This window comes from Pseudochaenichthys georgianus, chromosome 10 (genome assembly GCF_902827115.2).
Source record: "Pseudochaenichthys georgianus chromosome 10, fPseGeo1.2, whole genome shotgun sequence".
In the NCBI taxonomy this organism is placed as follows: Eukaryota; Metazoa; Chordata; class Actinopteri; order Perciformes; family Channichthyidae; genus Pseudochaenichthys; species Pseudochaenichthys georgianus.
The window spans coordinates 40,215,875-40,238,647 of record NC_047512.1 but is presented as its reverse complement, the minus strand read 5'-3'; positions in this window follow the sequence as shown (position 1 = coordinate 40,238,647).

Genomic DNA, 22,773 nt, shown 5'->3' with positions numbered 1-22,773 from the left:
ATAAATGTAACATTTCAGCAGAGATGGGGTCGTTACTAAAAAAAAAGTAATATATTACATATTACTTTAAAAAAAAGTAATATATTACACTACTTCGTTACTCTCTACATAAAGTAACTCGTTACTTTACTCGCAGGGCCGGCCCGCCCCTCCCTGCAGGCAGATCACGCAGACTGCTAAAGTTTCAAATGTTCTCTTTAGTTCAGTTTCCATTGTCGCATAAGACTGATCCAGATCCTGAATGTTTTCCTATCTGACCATGGCTGTTCTCTGTCTCCTGCTATCTGTATATTTTGCGCAGTCTATCTATCTCTGCTCACGCTATTGCGTCGGCGTGTTCTCCTGCGTGTTGGCCATGTGTTGCACTGGAACCAGACACCGCAAAGACTTCAGCCGAGCACGTACAATAACTCTCCTTACCAGCAGGCGGCGGGAGTGTGTATTCGTCATTCAAAACAGGCAACAACCGGAAGACAGAGAAGAAGAACAGACTGTGATATAAACAAACAACAAATGGCGTGTGCGGTAGCTCCACCTTAGCAAGTGTTCTTTGCAGGTGCTTGTTGAGGTTTGACGTGGTGTTTACAGCAGTGGATAACAGCTTCTGGCCTGGACACAGTTTGCACCTCACCGTCACATTCCTGTCTATTCTTCGGATGAACTCAAAATAATGGGCACACCTCCACCCCTCGAGAGTTATCGCTGACTCAGCCATGTTTATGCAGCACTGCACGCGGAGATGTGGACGCGCAAGTCGCGCAGATTACGTACATATAAACCTACAAAGTACTGATATAGTAAATTAAGAAATAATTATTTTTGTGTAGTTGTATATTGCAATAATAATGTATGGTTGTCACAAAATCCCACGGCACACCCGGACTTGCCTCACGGCACACCAGTGTGCCGCGGCACACCGTTTGGGAACCACTGCACTAGATGACAGTTTAAGATGATGTCAGTAATGAATTGTACATTATTGCAACTGGTAATCACTTTATTTTTTAACTATGATGATTTGATATTTGATGATATGTGGCTGGGGTACTTTTATTAATGATATTGCTTAATTGTACCTTAAGTTACTTAATTAAATGTTTATCACAGTTCTCACAATTGTTATTTGTTGTACCAAATTGTTAAATAAAGTTGTTAAGCAAGGCATTGATTTGAGTGGTATACATTTTGGAATTGTATGTTGTAATGAGGCCAGTGTCACCACCGTCAGATTAGTGTCACCACCGTCAGTTCCAAAGTCACCACCGTCAGAGGGAGTTTTATTTGTTTTAAATGAATATGCTTGTAATCTGTTTCCTCAGTGCTGTTGAGTTATTAAAGTAATACTCTCTTTTAATACAAAAATGTGTTTTTTAAGTAAAAAAACATTACTTTGTCTGTTTAAGCTAAAAGTAAACGTTGTATGATGTAAGATCTTTTAAAGGAGCACACGTGAAAACAGTATAAAAAATGAGCAAAAGTGAATATTCAACATTTTACAGCATATATGTGTACTTAGAATGCCAGATAATGATTTAAAAGCTCTAAATACATATTAGACTAAATACAAATAAAATATAAATCACTTTTTATTGTGTCTGACGGTGTTTACAAAAACAAAGTAATGACTGGAAAAACCTATTTTATGAAAAAAATACAAAATGAGGAGGTTGCACCTGTACATTGCTGAACAGCCAAGACCTTGGTCTATAATGATATAACTTCAGATTTTGTAATTTAACAAACTTTTTATTTTGAAAATTAAAACCTGTTTTATCCAAATTCCCAAGAATCAGTGAGCTGCATACACAGAGAGAGCCCGCTTTTGCTCCAGGATGCTCTGCAGCATGTAGAGGCTGCTGTTCCATCTCACTCGCACGTCCTGCTGTACATGCTTGACGTCCATCTTCAGATCCTTCTGGATATCTTCCAGCCGGGAATAGGCCAACGGGGAATGTTTGAAATGGCCAACAATTTTCCTTGCGGTGGCCAGTGCGTCTATGACACTGCACTGAGACAGCAGACCCTCATGCACAGCAAGTTGGAGCGTGTGTGCAACCATGGGCGTCGCAGCCATTATATGAGAGTGGGACAAGTCCCCCCCACTTTTTGAAATGATTAGTTTAGACCCCCCCACTTTTACCATGTGGAAAGTCCGTGAATCGGTCTATCCACTCGCTGCACTTTGTAGAGCGCTGTGTCAGTGCTTCACTATCAAATCCATTCCACTTGCTTATTGAGAGAATGCCCAAATCAATGAAACTCCGTACCATGTTTTCACTGCTGCTTTGTACCAAGGCAGATTCTCACATAGCGCGCGCATGTTCAAGGAGTGTGGTCATAGTTGGACAGCTCAGATCTGTTGTATGAAGCGATGCCGATAGCGGAGGTAAGGCACACACACCAAATGTTCAGGACATTGTTAATACAGCGAAAATCAAAGCTGACGATCTCTTGGTTTGATGTGTTCTCCCCCAGAAAACATGGATATAAGAAAAAACAATTCAAAGAAGAGGAGAGTAAGTCATCAGCTGGTAGCAGTTAATCAGTTAACAGTGATGGCGGCGGCGGCAAAAGCGTCTCACTTCTGGAGAGGAGTTTCGTCTTTATGTCATGATAGAGAGATACAAATATTGAATAGTTAGATGAGAAAAGGCATCGAAATGCCAGGTTACTAGTATTTATCATGTAAACAGGGAACATGAACACCCGATCTCTGTGCTCATGTAAACACCATGATGTCCATGTAGAGATGCAGTCGGTGTGTTTTACTGGAGCCTCAGTTCGATAAGAGATTATTTTCTGAGTTCTTTAACTTCGGTACTCTCTCTCAAAATGGTAATTTGCATTATGTTTTAATTATACTTCTTATCATTCAGAAGCTTTTTGTGTGTGTTTATGTTTTACTGAGTGCTTATAGGCAATTTCCATCCCAGTATTCAGTTAACTATTTATTTTCTGTGCACATTACATAGACTAGCTAATATTCTACCTACTGCTTGGGACTTTGAGTCTTCAAAATGTCCAATGTCACAGACTGGGACTTACTTTAGAGTCAGTTGTATTTACATTCAGTATGACTTGTTATGATTCAATGTGAAAGAGTATACTGCTCAATAAATAATGATCACTCACCACCTCTCTTGACATATAGGCGCTTGAGAGTGAGTCAGAGGCAGAACACAGGGACAGTGGAGAGAGGTCCATTTCTGAGATGAGCGATGATAGAGAAATTACAGTTTAGAGTAAATTGTGATGTGGACTCTCATCCCAGAATGTTAAGGAAATCAGTGGGGATATTGAACAGGAAACATTTCAGTCAAGGGGCATCATATGACCAATATAGACAGAAGAGCAACATTTATGTCAATGATACCATTCCTAGGTGAACTTAACATATGTATGGAGTCAGATCAGTCTCAATATTAATAGATGCTCACAGAAGGATTATTTTGCGATTTATATATAAATGACTCCACAGCAATATCTCTCAATGCACTCACAAATATTTATCGTTGTATATAAATGTACAAAAAATGGGCATTTAAACTGCTTTTTATTAATTCAAAGACGGCTCTGAATTAATAATCAAGTATGTTTCTTTTGGGCTTGTTTTCATAGACCTGGTTGCTTATTTCTCTCAAATCTGGCAACAGAGTGGGCAGGGCGCAGTGTCTAATAGTAGCAGTAAGCTAATGAGAGGCTACGTTCAGCTGGTGACTCGGGAGTTGGGACAGAGAAAATGTCAGGAGTTTGGAAGTATTATAAAATTGAAAGCGAAGGCAGTGGTACATTTTGTTTTATATTGGATGTTGGATATTCGATTTAACACTGGCTTCGATGGACGAATGTTTGTCAAACCAACTGCGATGTGTTAATACAAGGCCTGCCTATATAACACAAAGCTTCTTTTGTCAAAAAAACCACTTTTTGATTTTATACTATTTTTTTTAATGTTAAAAAATGCTATAAATCTATTATGCGGCTTGACCTTTTCACCTACCCATGTCAAAACACATCTGATGAACTCAGCTGACTGCCCTACACTTAACATAAATCTTCTTTTGTCCAAAAAAACATCTTTTGATTTTATACTATTTTTTTAATGTTAAAAAATGCTATAAATCTATTATGCGGCTTGACCTTTTCACCTACCCATGTCAAAACACATCTGATGAACTCAGCTAACTGCTCTACACAAAGCTTTTATTTTCAAAAAAACCCACCTTTTGATTTTATACTATTTTTTTAATGTTAAAAAATGCTATAAATCTATTATGCGGCTTGGCCTTTTCACCTACCGATATCAAAACATACCTGTGAACTATATATTATACAAGTTAGCATACAACAAATGTAGGCAGGTTATACTTGATTTATGTGTACTTTTTACACACACTAAGTAATTAAATAAATACAACTTACAACGATGTGAAATATTTACATATGAACAGGAAATCAAATAGATGTATTGGTTATCGCACAGGGTACATTGCCATTGTGCCAGTTCTTTTGGAACATGTACCATCCGGGTTGCTGTTAGGCACATGTCATGGAACCACCTTCCACATGAGTCACACTAGGTCTACAAAAAAAAAAAAATTGAACATTTCATATTGGTGATATGATTTTTTTGTGCATAATGTAAATGACAAAATGTAAAAAAAAAATCACAGATTTGTAATTTTTTGTCCAGAATATGTTTTAATAACAATAATATATTTTGCACAATATCAGCATAGTGTAATTTTGTGAAGGTGCATATGTATCCTATCTTTTTATGTAACTACTTCTGCTCCTTTAACAAAGTGTTCCTTTAACAACAGGTTATTCCAACGACTAATGCTTTCTGATTTTTTTTCTAATCTCCAATACACATTCCTGCATTTAAAATGTTCGTGTTGTTGGATTTCAGGCACCTACCCAGTCAATTACTACTGCCTCAATGTCTTTGTCTCTTGGCACCTCCTTCAGGCCGCACATTGAACAGTAGTCTTTCTCTACAACAGGGGTGGGGAACCTCAGGCCCCCGGGCCGTATACGGCCCGCGAGACCATTTGGTCTATTACCATCGAGGTAATTTATAAACACACGCAAAAAAGAAAAAAAAGAAAGAAATCTAGACCGCAGAAAAATTAAACAAGCGAGTGCCTGTTTTTCCTGGCCAAGGTCAGGGTCCTTGAACATAACATGAGCCTAACATGTCATCATGTGGTATTTCAAACCGGAGAGACGTGATGTAAGGAATACATATTTATTGTTTACACGTCATATGAATGAAATTATTGCCATGATAATACAAAAGGAGAATGGAATGGTGTTTGGCGATTAGGCCCCGGTTTGCAGGATAATCATTCAGGATGGAAAGAACCGCTCCGGGGTCTAGACACTGGTGGTGGTGATAAGTAGGTGGGACCGGTCTGAAGAAGGAAGTTTAGCTTTGTCCTGGAGGTGAAGGGAGGCGAGAGGGGTGGAGGCGGGTTGCGTGTAGTCACCTGAAATGACAACTGACAGGGAGGAAGAGCAGGTATTTAAGGAATTTAGCCTGTGCAGCAATTGGCTGCTGAGGGGTGACGCCCTCGTATTTAATGAGGGGGGAAGGGAGCAATAGAGTGACGTGTAAGTGACTCATGTTAGGTCTTCCTTATTGAACTTGGGCTAAAGCTTTCATTTCAAACCAGAGAGACGTGATGTAAGGAATACATATTTATTGTTTACACGTCATATGAATGAAATGATTGCCATGATAATACAAAAGGAGAATGGAATGGTGTTTGGCGATTAGGCCCCGGTTTGCAGGATAATCATTCAGGAGGGAAAGCACCGCTCCGATGAAATCCCCAAAACCAGTGAAGTATGAAATACTGAGATGAACTAAGTTTCTTACCTTGTGGGGTGACTGTGGTGATCTGGGGATGAAATAATAGATTAACATATGTATGCGGCAGTCTGCCGGAGCTTACGGGTCATGCGGAGACTCTGACGGCCGATATCAGTGCCGGTCTTATCTGAAAACGACCTGAGGGTCGCCTGCCTGGCTAGCAGGGCTTGACTACGCTGCCCGAAGGTCGAACGTCCTGCCGGAGCAGGGATTTTGTTTTGTAACTGACACCGAAGTGTACGGTGGCCCAACGTCCACGACACCAAAGTGTACGGTGGCCCGAAGCCACGACACCGAAGTGTACGGTGGCCCAAGTCCACGAGACCGAAGTCTGCTGGGACCAGCAGTCCACGAGACCGAAGTCTACGGGGACCCCCGGTCCACACCTGACTTAGCAGGATATACATTTTACACAGACACATTTGAACAAGGGCCTGGGATTTAGATATCTGCGTGCAGGAGAATGTAGCCCGTTACATGTAGATGCAGCGTGAGACGAGACATTGTTCCTTGTGGGCGGGGGCCCACGGACTAGGACAGGAATGCAGTTTGAAATCCGATACCATAATGAGACATGTATACGTGTAGACGTGTTATGAACCACCACCAGTTATATGCATAGATACCATAGTTAGGGTCTGAGATATCTTTGGGAAGCCAGTACGGCGCTGATGTCCGGGCGAATGTAGGTTGTGAAGGCGGAGGAGGACCACCGTCCTAGTTGTTGTTGTTGGGGTGAAGTAGAGAAACCTTGATTAGCAGCAGAGGTGGCTGCACCTATCCTAAAGGAATGTCCCATGCATTCAGCAGAAGCAGTCCGTTCAGTTTGATTTGATCCCGTTATAAATGTCATCGTTTCGACAATAAATAAATGCTACATAAACGTTATCTTCCACGTTATATCTAACCATCTCCGTTTCTACCTTTCAATATATTTTGAAAGAGAACTCTCTCTCTCATCTGCGTGCGGGGGCCTCACAGACACGCTGCATCTCTCGCTCACAGACACGCTGCAGCGCTGTGCAGCGTGCACACGATTCTGCCGGGAATGAATATTACATTTTGTGAGGAAAATCTTCCACCAATAATTCCAATAAGTATTCACTTCAGGTTTACGAAAGTAACTGTACTCAGATTACTCGTTTTTCAAATCTAACGCCAGCTGAATATACTTGATTTGTTTGTATTCTGATTACGTAACGCCGTTACATGTATTCCGTTACAACCCAACCCTGTGTAAGGGTGAGTGCAAACATTTCCGTTAAAATTAGTACCTGAGTGCAACGGAGGTCGAAGCTCCTGTGACGGAGTCTTCCAGGGCCTGGAGGCGAGCATCGATAGCTATCATAGAGCTAGCCAGGGATTGCAGGGAGCCGGCCACGCTACTCTCCATAAGGGGTGTGTTAGTGACACTCCCGGACTGGCGAGCCTGGGAAGGGGTGGATTTTGGAGGTGGACGGGATCCTGGAGGGCTCGACTTCCTGCCCTTTTTTACCTCCGCGGCTGCGGCCTCGTCCTCGCCCTGCTCTCTGGGGAGCTGACTGGAGCTGCTGCCCCGGACTGGGGAGCTACGCTGGAGACCTGGTCCGAGAGCTCTCGGAGCTGAGAGAGAGTGAGGCCTGGGGCTGTGGGAATGGCCTGCTGCAGGAGCCGGGCGATGAGGAAGTCTGCCTCTGTTGGTAAGCCGCTGTGGGGAACCGAACCGGGATCGGAGACTTCCAGAGAAGGTTCGTGTTCCGAATTGTCCGAGTTGGACATCTTGAGCTAATTGTTTTCTTACGGTTTTTCTCATGAGGAGGAGTATTGTAGTACTACCACGGCGTGTAGTCAGCTGAAATTACAACTGACAGGGAGGAAGAGCAGGTATTTAAGGAATTTAGCCTGTGCAGCAATTGGCTGCTGAGGGGTGACGCCCTCGTATTTAATGAGGGGGGAAGGGAGCAATAGAGTGACGTGTAAGTGACTCATGTTAGGTCTTCCTTATTGAACTTGCGCTAAAGCTTTCATAATTCTCGTCTGACAGGGGTGTAGCATGGATGTATAATAAGAACTGGATACAGCGGCGGCTAGTGGAGTACTTCGTGACCACAGTGTGAAAGTTGTGATCAGCTGTTTTAGCGCAGTTCTCCAGTGAAAGGGGGGAGTCTCCCTCCGCAGCCGGTTGGCGTAGTTTTGGCACAATTCCGTTGTATAGACCGACGTTAACAGCAGCCCTGTCTGTGCACACGGAGACCGACTCTGTCGTCCGGTGATCGAACCGCCTTCTGGAAAAGCTTCACAAGTACGTCGGTACGCAAATGCGCTTTGTGACACAAGTGACGGTACGCATTTCAGATTACGCACATAACCTGCGTACCAGTTATGTGCACCCCTGTACTACAGCAAAAGTATTCTCCGTCGGGACTTCCTGCAACAACACCACGCTGTTATCAAAGATGTTCTATTGAGAAGACGATCACTACGTGACAAAAGTTTTCAAAACCGTGGCTACTGAAATCAATCTTACTAACTGCTGTCTGTGCAATTTACTCCGCGAGAGTTGGGAGACTTTATTTTGCTTACTTTAACATCATTTTTCATGGTGGGGCTAAAACATTTCTTGGTATGGGTGTAGCCTACCCCAGCCATACCCTGGCGCTGCCACTGGTGGCACGTATGGGGCGGGCCATTCTGCACATGCGTTAAATGCATTAAATATTTTGACGCAATTAATTAAAAAAAAATAATTACCGCCGTTAACGTGATAATTTTGACAGCACTAATATATATATATATATATATATATATATACTTATAATAATAAGTAATATTAACTTTATTTAATACAACATTTACGGTACAATATTTAATCATACAACCCATGTAGTATGATAATGAATTATAGCAAACATGTGCAATATATCCATTATTACAGCTCCGTGGGATGGCAGTAAGACGATATGGGTCCGTTCTTATTGTGAATCCATGGGTAAAGATAAACGCAACTCACATTGGTTTCTCAAACAGCATCTCTGGAAACTACGTGTATTGTATTCACTGAATTTCACTCTCTGCCTTTCACGGCTCGTTGTAGCTCCAATAGCTCCAGCCCTTCCTGTGAGCACAGTGTGCTCTGATTGGTCGGAACACGTAACATGACCGGGTGGCGCGGTCCTGTGGGTTAGATGCGCGTTCATAATGCCGAGGGAAATAACTCTCAGAATAACGTTATTAGCACATTATTACAACTTGAGGAACGAATGTTTTTAATAAGGGCTATACAAATGTTCATACTGGGTAGTTTATTTAGTTTAAAAAAAATTATCCAACGATTTACAGACCACTCTTTCCCCATGTAAGTCAATGGGAAAAAGTGTTTCCGGGCCTGGCAACCAAACGGAAGTGTAGTACCACCGTTTGGCCAGCACAAATATTTTCATCTGAGTCCAGCACACTTCCTGGGGGCTTGGGGTGTAGTGCTGACGGAGAGCACCAGAACACCGCTCCGGCACTTCCAAAAATTGCAGTAGCCTACCCATAAGGAGCCGTACACATGCCGCAGTTTTTGCGTGTCTGTGTCTTTAGTTGAAAGCCCAGTGGCGATCTGTTCATGACTGTCATACTGATCATACAGTCAATAACTTTGTTGTTATTAGCATCTGGTTAGCTAGCTATGCTAACGAATATAAGAAGCTTTTTCTCCAACCAGTGAGGTAAAGGCACATCTTTATATGATCATTATTATAAAAAAATAAGATAAAGTAAACAGGTATAAAATACTATATGACAGTAAAAAAAAGTTGTTAATAAACAAGAATACAGTTTGAAAGGGGAGGGATTTGTAAAATGTCCATAAAGAAAAAGTAAATCTGTTCACAGTTCTGTTTCATATGGATGTTGAGAGATGTATCCATAGAGCTCCTAATTTTGCTCTCAAAGTGCACCAGATTGATGCTTTTAACTTCAACATTTAAAAACAAATAAGAGGTTGCTTTTTCTTTGCACATCATGAAAGAAAGGCCAAATGAATGGGCAGTGATTTTAGTTTTTTTTTAAGCAGAGTTCAATAATTTGTACGGCCCTCTGAGGATGTTGAAAAAATTGAAATGGCCCTTGAGAGGAAAAAGGTTCCCCACCCTTGCTCGACAAGAACAACAACAACATTCATTGATGTAGTGCTTTAAAATTTACTCCCACACTGCATTCCTGAATGGGAGAACCTCAATAACCAAGTACCAGAATGCAGCAGCTTCTGAGTTACATAGCAGTCAGTTAAAAACATTTATTTAGCAGAATTAAGCAATGGCTCTTAATGATAACCCTAATAATTGTATGTATTTACCTGATGTGGACAGTAGCTCCTCTGCCATCTCTTCCCGGAGACGACACATATCCCTTGGCGAGTTCTTCATATTGAATGAAGGAATCGCCGGGAAAGACTGGATTGCCTCTTTAGCCATCTGATAGACATGTCAAAAATAATATGCGTTACTGGAGTATAGTCAAGTACTTGTCAAGCGTGCTTAGGGGTGTTCTGAATCTTCTTGTAATACCTGCATCACAAATACCCCGCAGCTTGTTGTGTCCTGCTGAACTGTGTGTGGAATTGTTGCGGCTTTCCACTTGAGGCTGCACCACACCTGTTTGCCGTAAAGGTTTTGCCGCATCCGAAAGTAGCGGCTGGAAGACACAATGCAATGCACCAATGTCTAATTTTCTGTAGTCTCAGAACTCTGACATGTATGCAGATGTGACAGTGTCATCCAGATACTGTTGAAACATGAGTCATGATGTCCAAGTTTGTGCTCATTTCTGACAACTTTACAGATCTAGAACAACCTGATCTCACCACAATGCGTGACTCCACCACGACTCCTTAACACCACAATGCGTGGTGGAGTCACGAACTTTGTTACATTTACGTGTCGGCACCACGCAAACAACCCCTATGTAAAGTGAATGAGGCTCCTTTGTCGTGGTGCACACACGCATTTCTACGTCCCGCAGTGAGCTTTTATTCTATACAACGTTTTTTAAATCTACTTTATAGCTTGTAGTAACTCACGGGAGGCTTCTTTTATTTTATTTGTATTCATAATTATTTTTATTTTTCGTCAGAATGTAGAAATTACATTAGTTACGAATGTTTGTTCTAAAAAAACTGCATTGTGTGTAATACAACTGTGATTTTTATTAAATTAGTTAGTTTTTAAGGAAAGCCAGAGCTTCAGCTGTGTCAAATAGATTGTTCCCTTTAGTTAACGTTATTTAAAAGATAATGATCATGTCCCCTCTATTGTATTACGAGCGTCCATTGGATAACGGAGAATTGTACACCCGGAAGTAAGTATTCTCCTTACTGTCGATTGATTTTACAGTGATATCTGCACTACTCATCGACTAAAAAACACCAGATTATCCTTGTTAATTACACAACATTGATTGGTTTGAATTGTGTACAATGCTTTTGCAGTTTTAGGATGGCCGAAGACACTACACTAACCAGAATCCTCAGCTATCGTTTGGGACTACACCATGTGCTTAGCTTGACAAACCCCGTGATCAGTCCTCAACCTCTGTGATTGGATGTTGGAGTGGCAGTGCGCGAAGTTTACACAGAGCGTCAAAAAGGACTTTGAAATGGAATGAAACCCATCGACGGCACACTATTCAAAACAGGAATCGAACGTGTCCTACCCCCCTCCTCCCCCCTTAGATCACAGGCTCCTCCAACAGTGCTACGCAATAAAACAGATACACAGAAAAAAAATTGTGAAATAGTGCAATAAGAGTCTATATACAAGTGATTGGAAAATGATATATTAGATAAATAATTTCTAAGTAGCAACCAGATGAATGTTATGGATGTTGTTTCTAAGTTCAGGTGTTTAATAATCGTATAGCCTGTGGGATGAAGCTGTCTCTGTGTCTGGTGGTTTTAGTCCGGATGCTGCGGTACCGCCTGCCCGACGGCAGCAGACAGAACAGTTTGTGGCTGGGGTGATGGGGGTATTTTATAATCCTGAGGGCTTTCTTTAAGGTTAACCTGGTATTTTTACTCCACTACATTTATTTTAGTTACTTTACAGATTTGGATTAATGATGTGAAATATAAACAACCCTTAAATCAGACTTTAGTTACACCTGAGTGAAATTCAGTGAAGGTGATTGTGAAATTGCCAACAATCAGGCGAGATATTTGATAGTTGGTGCTTGAGAAGACTAAATATTCATCTGCAGATCCGTTTAAAGCATATTCATTACTCGTTATTCTCTAATAGTTAATTAAAGACTGTATATAATTGCTATTTTGCACATCCCTTTCAAGATGTCAAGATGTTCTAAGGTTTATTGACATATCATATACACAACAGTGTAGTTATGCAATGAATTTAAAACTTGGGTCACAGGTTCCTCAACAGTGCATTACAAGACATCTATCAATATGTGTGTACCTCCACCATTACACTGTCGTATTCTGCACATTTCTTATACTATCTACATACATAAGATTATAATTAATGTGTATAATATCAGTTAAAATAAGTGCTTCAACATAGTTAACATTGCAGGAAAGTTGATTGTCAAGTTCCAAAATAAACCATGCAATTTAGACTTTGTCAGGCTTAATATTTATCTGTAGATAGATACCCCCAAAGCTTTTTTCCTATTTAAAAGAAGACCTTAACCTAAAGTATTCTTTAATGTTTAAATAAAGCCTTATTAGTTAGCACATCCTCCTATCAGGCACTACACTGTTTTATTTTAGATATCATTTGAGTATCTTCTTGATATTTTCTATTCTATATTTATATCATTGACCTTCTACTTTCCCACTATTTTGTATGTACTCTTAATATTTAAATGTTTTCATAAAATATAACATATTCAAAAGTGCTTTACAAAAATGAAAGACATTAGCAAAAAGGCATTTTAAACAGTCATTAAAAAGCAACACAATCTTCCCGCATTGCAATTACTCTAAACGTGTAATAACGTGCTTTAACCAGTAGGTGGTTTGGGTTAAAAAGCTGTCAAGTTTACAGTGTTAAAAATAAAATATACTGCTGTTTCCGGTTTAGTTTACGACGAATATTATTTTGTTATTGTTTTGATTTTTGCAACACAAAAGCGATGGAAAAAACCCATAGCAACACAGAAAAGATGGTCTTAACATGACCCAGTAGTCTAGAAGTTAATAAAAAACAATAATATCAAAACAAAATATTACTACTAACTTTATTGTGAAATTAAAACAGAACGGTAAAAGAATAGTTTCCGGTCTATTCTGATGCCCGATCTCTGTAGATAAATAAAGAACTACGACAGATGTGTAATATTTAATGCAGCCAAACCATTTATTACAATGCATTCATGTGATGACTTACTCAAAGAGTAAAGCAAGCACTGCTGAATAAAGTATGATTTTCTCTTTTACGAAACGTTTTTTTTCATATGGAATGCAGTTGGAGGTCAACCAATCAAAGAGCTTGAGGACTGATCAAGGGGTTTGTCAAGCTAAGCACATGGTGTAGTCCCAAACGATAGCTGAGGATTCTGGGTAGTGTAGTGTCTTCTGCCATCCAAAAACTCAGAAAAAATATTTGTTTCTCCGAATTGAAGGGGGAAAATACAAAAGCATTGTACACAATTCAAACCAATCAATGTTGTGTAATTAACAAGGATAATCTGGTGTTTTTTAGTCGATGAGTAGTTCAGATATCACTGTAAAATCAATCGACAGTAAGGAGAAAACTTACTTCCGGGTGTACAATTCTCCGCTATCCAATGGGAATGGACGCTCGTAATACAATAGGGGACATGATCATTATCTTTTATATAACGTTAACTAAAGGGAACAATCTATTTGACACAGCTGAAGCTCTGGCCTTCCTTAAAAACTAACTAATTTAATAAAAATCACAGTTGCATTACACACAATGCAACACAAATTCGTAACTAATGTAATTTTTACATTCTCACGAAGAATAAAAATAATTATGAATACAAATAAAATAAAAGAAGCCTCCCGTGAGTTACTACAAGCTATAAAGTAGATTTAAAAAACGTTTTATAGAATAAAAGCTCACTGCGGGACGTTGTAGAAATGCGTGTGTGCACCACGACAAAGGAGCCTCATTCACTTTACATAGGGGTTGTTTGCGTGGTGCCGACACGTAAATGTAACAAAGTTCGTGACTCCACCACGCATTGTGGTGTTAAGGAGTCGTGGTGGAGTCACGCATTGTGGTGAGATCCGGTTGATCTAGAACCATTTGACAAGGTTTATTTCTGAATCGCAAAGTATGTTGAACTGTGACACATCACATCTATTTCAGTTTGCGGTTGTATTTTGGTTAATTAATTTCCACCCACAATTGAAATGATGCTTCACTGGTAGTCGGACAGGTAAGTTATATTTTTCATTATTTTCTTACTTGTAGCATTGAACAGCAGTTGTGTTGAGGTGAAGATCTTGTTCTGCAGCAGCAGGATCCATCACAAATAAACTCCTTGAAGGCACATGAAGATACTGGGAAAACATAAGGAAAAAGCAGAAGCACATTACGAAATCCACAATTAGCCTCTGCTAACGTTCTTTGCAAATCTTTGTGTTGTTGTAGCCTACTCACCACGAACCACCAGTGGTTGTTATTTACATTCACAAATGACACAGCAGCGTCAAAGGTATCCAGGTTCACCTGTGTAAAAATTAGCACAACAGCATGAGGCATACTATGTCTGATATGTTATTGTTTTTATAGTGAATTTATTTTGTTGGTCAAATTGGCAGTAATCATCAATCAACGCGTGTTACGGTGGCCTTACATTTCACATCAGGTGGCGACTAATTTGCTCCCTTGAACCTCCAAGAATTACACCATTTGTGTAATGGTCTATTTGAAAGATTCGATGAGCAGGGTCATACTGGTTAAGGGTAGCTCGCATGTAAGCTTCGATGACCTGTAAGGACATTCACCACATGTTCAGTTACATCATTTTTATCTTAATCTTTTACCTGCATTAATTAATCCTTCTCAATGTATTTGGATATGAAATTAGGATTTCATTGTGAGGATTTTAGGAAGGAGGACCCAAATGTATGATCAGTGAAACAAGGCTTAAATCAATCCAGACTTTACTCAAACAGAAAATACACTCATGCAGAAATACTGGTATAGACTTCAACAGTCTCTCCCACAGCTGATTCCAGAAGTAATAATTTAATACAATTGTATATGAACAAGCGATTCTGAGACAAAACGGATCAGGTGAGAACACAAAATGGAGGGAACCAGGGAACAAGCAGAGACAGGAAGCAAAGACCAAATAAGGAGAATGGTGGAGACAACACATGACAGATAACGGAGCCCACGATCAAAAAAACAAAACAGAAACAAGGAGCAATACACAAAATGGCCAGCAGGGTGGCCAGTGTGTTCAAGTCCAAACCAAAATCATGACATGAATCCCTTTGATATTGCAAGGTTCCAGAGTAATTTGTTCATATTTATTAATAAGAACTCAAAACACTGATGTGAGTTACTTACCTCACCACAGATCAATTCTTCTGGGCGTAAGGTCATACATTCAGAATGCCGCAGAGTAACACACTGGTCTTGTGACTTTATCACTGACACCACCAGTTCAGTCTGACCTTGTTCCCACAATGTTTTTGTCTGTAAAATAAATTGTATCAAATGACAACAAACTGGTTGAAAAGCATTTTTGTTATATTACTTGGTTATATCTTATCATACCAGTGTACATTCTTTCCCCTGGTCTACTGTGACTGGCAGCTTATTTGGTGTAGCAGGAAATTTGACTCTGCTTTTGTCAGCTTTTTCTGAGATAGCTGGTTCTTCTTTCCTGACTTCGTCCTTTTCCCCGCAGCCTTTCTGATTGGTTCTGGTGTTGTTTGTGATGGATTGCTTTGATCAGCTTTTCCTGAGGTAGCTGGTTCTTGTTTTCTGTCTGTGTCCTTTTTTTTGGGTTCTGGAATTGTTTGAGGGATATTGTAAAATTTAGATTTCTTCACTTGGACAATGGGTTCTCCTCATTTCAGCCAGGTCTCTTCAGCCTGTGCCACATTTGTTGTTGATTTGATTGGTATGCTGAGTGTTTTCTGGTAGATTTAGCCTGAGAATGTGTTCGATGTACCTCCCTTTTAGCGAGGAGTACATCATTCTGATAAATTCTGCAGGCCTAAAGTAATTTTTTTTGGAGAGGATGGAGTGTTTCACAATGCCAAACCACGTTTCTACATGACAGTTGGTGTCTCTGGTCTGTACTTCAGATGTATCCGGATCAAGGGTCTTGTCTCGGGCATAGCGTCTCAGGTCGCCAAGCATAGCACCGCTCCACAGTGGGAAGATCCCCATGTAATTAACCAAAAGCACCTTTAATATTTTAGGACAGTGGTAGCGGTTTGGCTGATGTCCATCCTCATCCTCCTCTGCCTCTCCTATTGCTGCCTGTGCTTCCTGAAATGCTTCTTGGAAGCATTGGGTATATGGGGACCTACCCACAATTGTATGCGCCCGCTTCTGCTCTTCCTCCTCCCATCCACTCTGTGACTCGCTGTCTATGTCCCCATTTTCAAGTGTTGGGTTGTTGCCCTTGGCTATCAATTGTTGCAGAAAGTCTAGGCTTTGATGAACATTTGGATGCACATGTTCTGCAAGCAAGACAGTACAGAGATGTTTGAAAATGTCCTGGCCTGACTGCAGGGACACTGTTTTGTATTCATGCAAACACGAAAGTCACACATTCTCGGAGACCTGGGTCATCTGTCTTGCGGCTGACACTGTTGCTCACTGCTTTAATGATATGTGCCGAGCAGAGGTGGAGTGTTGTGGTGGGTTTTATTTCATCCCACCTTTTTTGCCTATTAATTATGGCGAACGTTCTTGCCAGATATGCATTCACACTCTCTCTGTTGAACGCCAGTAGTGTGGCCTGCATTAGTGCCCAACTAAAGTCTGTTTCAATTTGATTGACACAGTGTGTTGTATATTTGCCCAATGTATGAAGAAACTGAAGTAGCCAATATGCCAGAGGTGGAACTGAATGGTTATTGGAAAGGAGCTCACAGACAGGGAGAGGGGGAGCATCTCTGCCCGCTCCAGACAGGGTAAGGGCATAGTAAAAAAAAACTTTTGTTGTCACCAGGCATCTTTCTGACAACACCTCCTGTAGCATCAAGGTACAACTTTTTTCCTCCTGAGGTGGTTGACCAAAATGCTTACACCAACCTTTGTGGACAAGTGTACAGCAAATGGGGTTATCTGCAGGACTTGAATGTAGCCTGGCATGTTGATATGACTGCTGTCACATTCTCTGATAATATCCTGTGTGAGTGTAAGTTCAAGAACAACATTGTCGTGAAGCTGCTTGCTTTTTTTCAGTTCTGATGCAATTACCTTCAGAATGTTCTTGCTTAAGCTGCGGGATACATTTCCAGCAATTAGTTCAGGCAGTGGAGTGGAGCTCAACCGACTATAATATGCCTTTTCTCACAGCTTTCGATATATGGCCTTGTTTAACATTGCTTGCTGGTCTACACCTGGTTTCAGTTTTAAGGTGACGGACACGTCCACAGCGATGTACAGACATTTTAATGTTCTTCTGGTTTGTTGACGGTCTTTCTGCCATTTTTATCAAAAAGCGGGCCTTGCAAGTTGAAAACTTGCATACTGCATGGACAGACAAGTATGGGGCCCTTTGTTTTCTGCTACCTGGTACATGTATGTGGTGATACGTGAACTTTAGCACACAACCTGGATGTTGTTTTACGATCTCATTGTAGAGTACATTGGTCCATGGTGTAGCTAATTTCAAGTTTCCCTTTTGCGGTGCTATTAATAGCCACTTGTGTTTTGTTAAGTAGAATTTACTTGGCATTGGTGATATCTTTCTGTAACGACTTGTCTCCTCCTTGACCTTCATCGTAGACTCATCTGATTCTATTGTTCACTCTGATTCCTCATCATCTTTCCCTTGCTCCACCTCCGAATCCTCATCTTCCTCAGACTCCATGCCTCTCTGTTTGACTTTCACAGTTTTCTTCTCCACCTGCTCAACATCTGAATCACTTTCTTCTGATTCTGTGCCAGTCTGTATCTCTCTGTCATCATTTATATCAACAAACTTTTCTATCTCTGAATCATCTTCTTCCTCAGAGTCTGTACCTGTCTGTGTGATCTTCTCACTTGTAATCTCCCCCTGCACCACCTCTGAATAATTGTCTTCCTCAGACTCTGTGCCTATATATGTTTTCCTTTCATTGTTTTCCACCTGCTCAGTGTCTTCATCATCTTCTGACTCTGAGTTGGTGTCTGTCTCAGTTTCCCTATCATCATTTGTATACATCTGCTCATCCACTGAATCATCTTCTGACTCTGTCCCCTGTTTTGCTATGTCATCATTCCTGTCATCATCATTCAGTAGCTCTAGCTCTGACTCTTCTTTTACTTGATCAGACACTGTGCCTGTCTGCGTCTCCTTATCATCTTTTTTATTCACTTGGTAGTTTTGCTCAACATGTTGCTCTTGGGAAGCACTCAATATCTGTCATGTTGCCTGTAGTGTTCTCTGTAGTGTTGCCTCCACCCTGGTTGTTAGGCCTTTTCAGTTTAGTGTCCATGTAGTGTATAGCCACTTACGGTTGTTTGAACTGTCTTGGCCAAAAACCACTGAAGCCAGTCGAGACCAAACCTCAGAGCTTGATGATATAGGGTTTGGCAAAATCCCAATAGCGATGAAACTCTGTAACACCCTGTCTTCTCCTCCAGCAAGTGTCCAAAGGTCACCTCTGGCACCTCCACGTCCTCTCCGTAGTTTTGGCATGAATTCTTCTCTGAAGCTTAATTACATCTAGAGTAATACATGGAAATACAATTACATATTAAAAATCAACTACTTCCTGACGCTCCATATGAAATTGTGGCTGGAAGAAAGTTTTAATTGTACAACATTTTGGAATTAGTCTATCATACCCTGTCAGTCATTTCATTATTGTCAGCTGCAGTACTGTTTGGGGAATCTGCTTTAATTTAAGTGGAGATTTATGGGTCAAACTTGCGAAAATGTCAAATATATTTTTTTTTAATTGTTGTTGGCAGCATTTAGATCGATTCCTAAATTCAAAACATCCAGTGTAGTTCATTGTAAATATGTCCAAAGTGAAAAACAAAATATGTGGCCTCCTGTAGATCACTGCCCGCATAATGTCTGAATATATTCCCTCTAGCACAGGGGTACTCAAATACAAATATTAAAGGTCCAAAATAAATGTTTCAATAAGACAAAGGTCCGTTTATTACGGTCATTCAAACTTTTAAACAATTGCAACAAGATTCTTAACACGAGGTTGCAAAAACAAAAATAATCTGTATGCAGCAGTTTTCATTGTTATTGTGTCCGTGCTTGACCCCTCAGAGTCGCAGTGTAAGAGCTGCACAGTTATGAATAAAGGCCTCTGCACCCTCTTTCATTCAGCATTCCCATTATTGCTTTATAAATGTCTTGCCTCCTTGTGTGTCCACTGAGGTTCGTCAGGCCCAACACATCTTCAACAAACTCCCCCTTTGCCTCATAACAACTCACAAACACCAGCAACTGAGCATTGTCAGTGGTGTCAGTTAGTGTTAATTTCGTCAGCTATTTTTTTATTTAGTTTTAGTCTTAGTCCTGTGTTAAATTTCCTTTTTAGTTTTAGTCCTGTTTTTATTTAGTCAAGTTTTAGTCGACTAAAAGTCTGAGCATTTTAGTCTTATTTTAGTCGACTAAAACAGTAAACATTTTAGTCAAGATTTAGTCGACTAAAAGTCTGAGCATTTTAGTCTTATTTTAGTCTACTTTTTGTCAATGAAAACTGTTGAGTCTTTTTTAGTCATCAGATTATATAGAACATTTCAGTCAAACTAGTCTAGCCAAAACCAATAATTTGTCATTTTAGTATATAAATAAATAAGATTATCTTGTCCTTATTTGATGAAAAACACAGGTTGAATGATTAAGAAAGCAGCTTTGCAGAGAGTATCTGGTCAGGTTTGTGGTGTTTGTACCTCTGTGTTATGGCCACATTGCTTCCCTTCTGATAAAACAATGCATTCGCTTTTTTTCTCCGCCTCATTGTAGCGAAAATGGGCCCAAATATCACATTGTTTCTTTCTCCCAAGCAGTGGTGGCTTTAGACTTTTTCGTTGTCAGTCATTTTGACGGACAGGATCGTAACATTTCCGTCATAATCCATTATTATCCGTCGAGTGCACAATGTATCACTCACTCGCGCTGACAGGGGGGTATTCGGTTAACGCGACCACTGCTCCCAAGCCCTGTTGTTGCCATTTTGTTTTCTGTTAAATAAGGTTAGTTAGACCCATAGGGTTAGACCCGAGTCTTCCTGACAGTTCATATTGTGCCGCTGCCCGGTGTAATTCAAATCTCCCGCCGCGCGCAGCACAGAAACAGCTGCTGCTCTGCCAGTGCCGCAGCACCGGAAATGGAACTGCTGGGAGAAAAACTGACTATCAGAGATTTAACGTTATCTTTGATAATATTTCGTCTCCTCATTTTTCGTCAACGAAAGTAAAGAGAGATTTTGTCATAGTTTTTATTTAGTAAACTACATTTTCGTCTCGTCACTTTTCGTCAACGATATTGCATGATGATTTTGTTACAGTTATTGTTTACTGCCGTCGGTGCCGTCTCGTCATCGTCTCGTTTTCGTCATGGAAAAAAAGGTCGTTGACGAACATATTTCGTCAACGAAATTAACACTAGTGTCAGTGGACGCATCCACAGCTAAGGAAATGCACTGTGCATTTTTTATTCCATCACAAAGCTGATTAATCAAATCACCAGCCAGTGTTTATGTTCTTCTGGTTGCTGTGGAATCTGAGAGGGGGATTTGCTTGATTTTACCTGTTATTTCCTCTTTTTGTTTGCCTTCAAACATGGTCTCCATCACTTCAGTCATGCATTCTTTTATACTTCAGTTATTATCCAGTGGAAAGTCCTTACCTACTGGCCTAGTTAAATCAAAGTGGTTACTTTTTTTTGGCTGGGCAGTGTAGTTTTACACACCGTCTTATTTGACTTTCTCAGGACTTAAAACTGTTTTTTGGGGGCAGACCCCATCAAAGAAAAAATTACATTTACACACGTAAGGTCATCATCTTAATAGTTTTGTATGCTCATCCGTGAGCAGAGCATCAAGTTGACGTGTATTACAGCTGAATGTGGCGATTACCATCTTGTTCAGCAAAACGCCTCACAAACGTATTAAGATCAACAGCTTCAGTGCATTTTGATTCAATGCTGAGTGCAGCCAAACTGACAGTCTCTTCTCTGTCAGTGTAGACCGCAAATACCTCATTCCTTCAGTGCTTGGGTCCGAATGCTTCTCGTTTTGCGCCGTCCCGTTCAAATGAAATCGCCGCCAATCATATGTCCACGTACGCGCCAGGACCGGGGGAGGGGTTACATGACGTGCATCTTGTGCTGCATTCACATGCACTCGGACATTCGAGACTTTCTCTCATAAATGTCCGATGAGCCACACATTTTCTTTCAAAACAAAGCTGCCAACTGGGGTGGCAGCTGGGGTGGCAAGGCCTATTTTTAGGGTGTCAGTTGCCACCCCGGTAGGTGAAACTAGGCTACTAGCTACAGTACAGATGGAACTAGATGAGCTGTTAACTCTTGCTCTGAATTTAGTTTTTTTAAACACTCGCTCTGACTCAAACAGGTTGAAAAAGACGAGACACACATTTTTCCCACCCGCATTCCGCGAAGACCCGCCCTACTGTGCCTCTGATTCGCAGATTGTTTGGGGGGAAAAACACGCTGACGGGATGTGATTGGACCAATGCGTTGACAGACACACACAGACAGTGGAACAGGACATGCAGAGCGCTGTTTGCAGTCTATGAACATAGCGGATAGTTTTGACTCGTTGCGTTGTGGCCATGTCTCGCAGATAACACAGATAATACAGATAATACATTTGCTCAGAGTCCAGAGACAGTTGTGGTTCGGTCCGGATCCGGACCGGAGTCCGGACTTTGAGGATGCCTGCTCTAGCAGTTCACCACTTACAACTGATCTGCAACAACACCCATGTAACACCACCAAGTTTCTATTTACATTGGCTACTATAACAAAAACCATCCTATTCTATTTCCCCCCAGTTAGAGCGGATGGCCTTTAAGAACCTTGTGTTGAGATACACAGGGTAGACCATCAAGCTTCTACTCAAACTGGTCCTATACTAAACAAAACATAGACATGCAGGGCCGGCGATTGCTATAGGCGAACTAGGCGATTGCCTAGGGCGACAAATGAGTTGGGGACAAGCGAAATAAAACATTAAACATGATCATCCTAGTGTGCCCCCTCAGCCACACGTTTACTTCTCAATCTGATTATTAGATTGAATTGATGATTATTGGCGATCATTACCTAATGGGGGCGCGTGCACGCTCTAGTTGCATTGCGTTACGTTAGGCAAGCGCTCAGCTGCTGCCTTGATCAAGCTTTACCTAGGTTGATTCCCAAAATGAAGCGGTCTAAACCCTCTGGTGCACAGGGTCGAAAACGGAAAAAGGAAGAAGATAAAGCATTTTTTGTATGCAATTTATTAGAGTGTATCATTCAAGTCATAATTTGCCTGTTGAAGTGTTGGAGTGACTATAAGAACATTTTTGTTTGTATAGTTTCTGGAGTTCATCAATTCTTTGAGTTGTAATTTGTTAAATATTCTTGAGTATCCTTTATAGTATTTTTGTATACAAGTCATTAGAGGTGACCCTTTTCAGTCATAATTTGCTTATTTTTTAACTGTCCTTAGAAGCACTTTTGTTTTCATAGTTAAGAGTTAATTTCATGTTAAATATCCTTTAATTTATGAG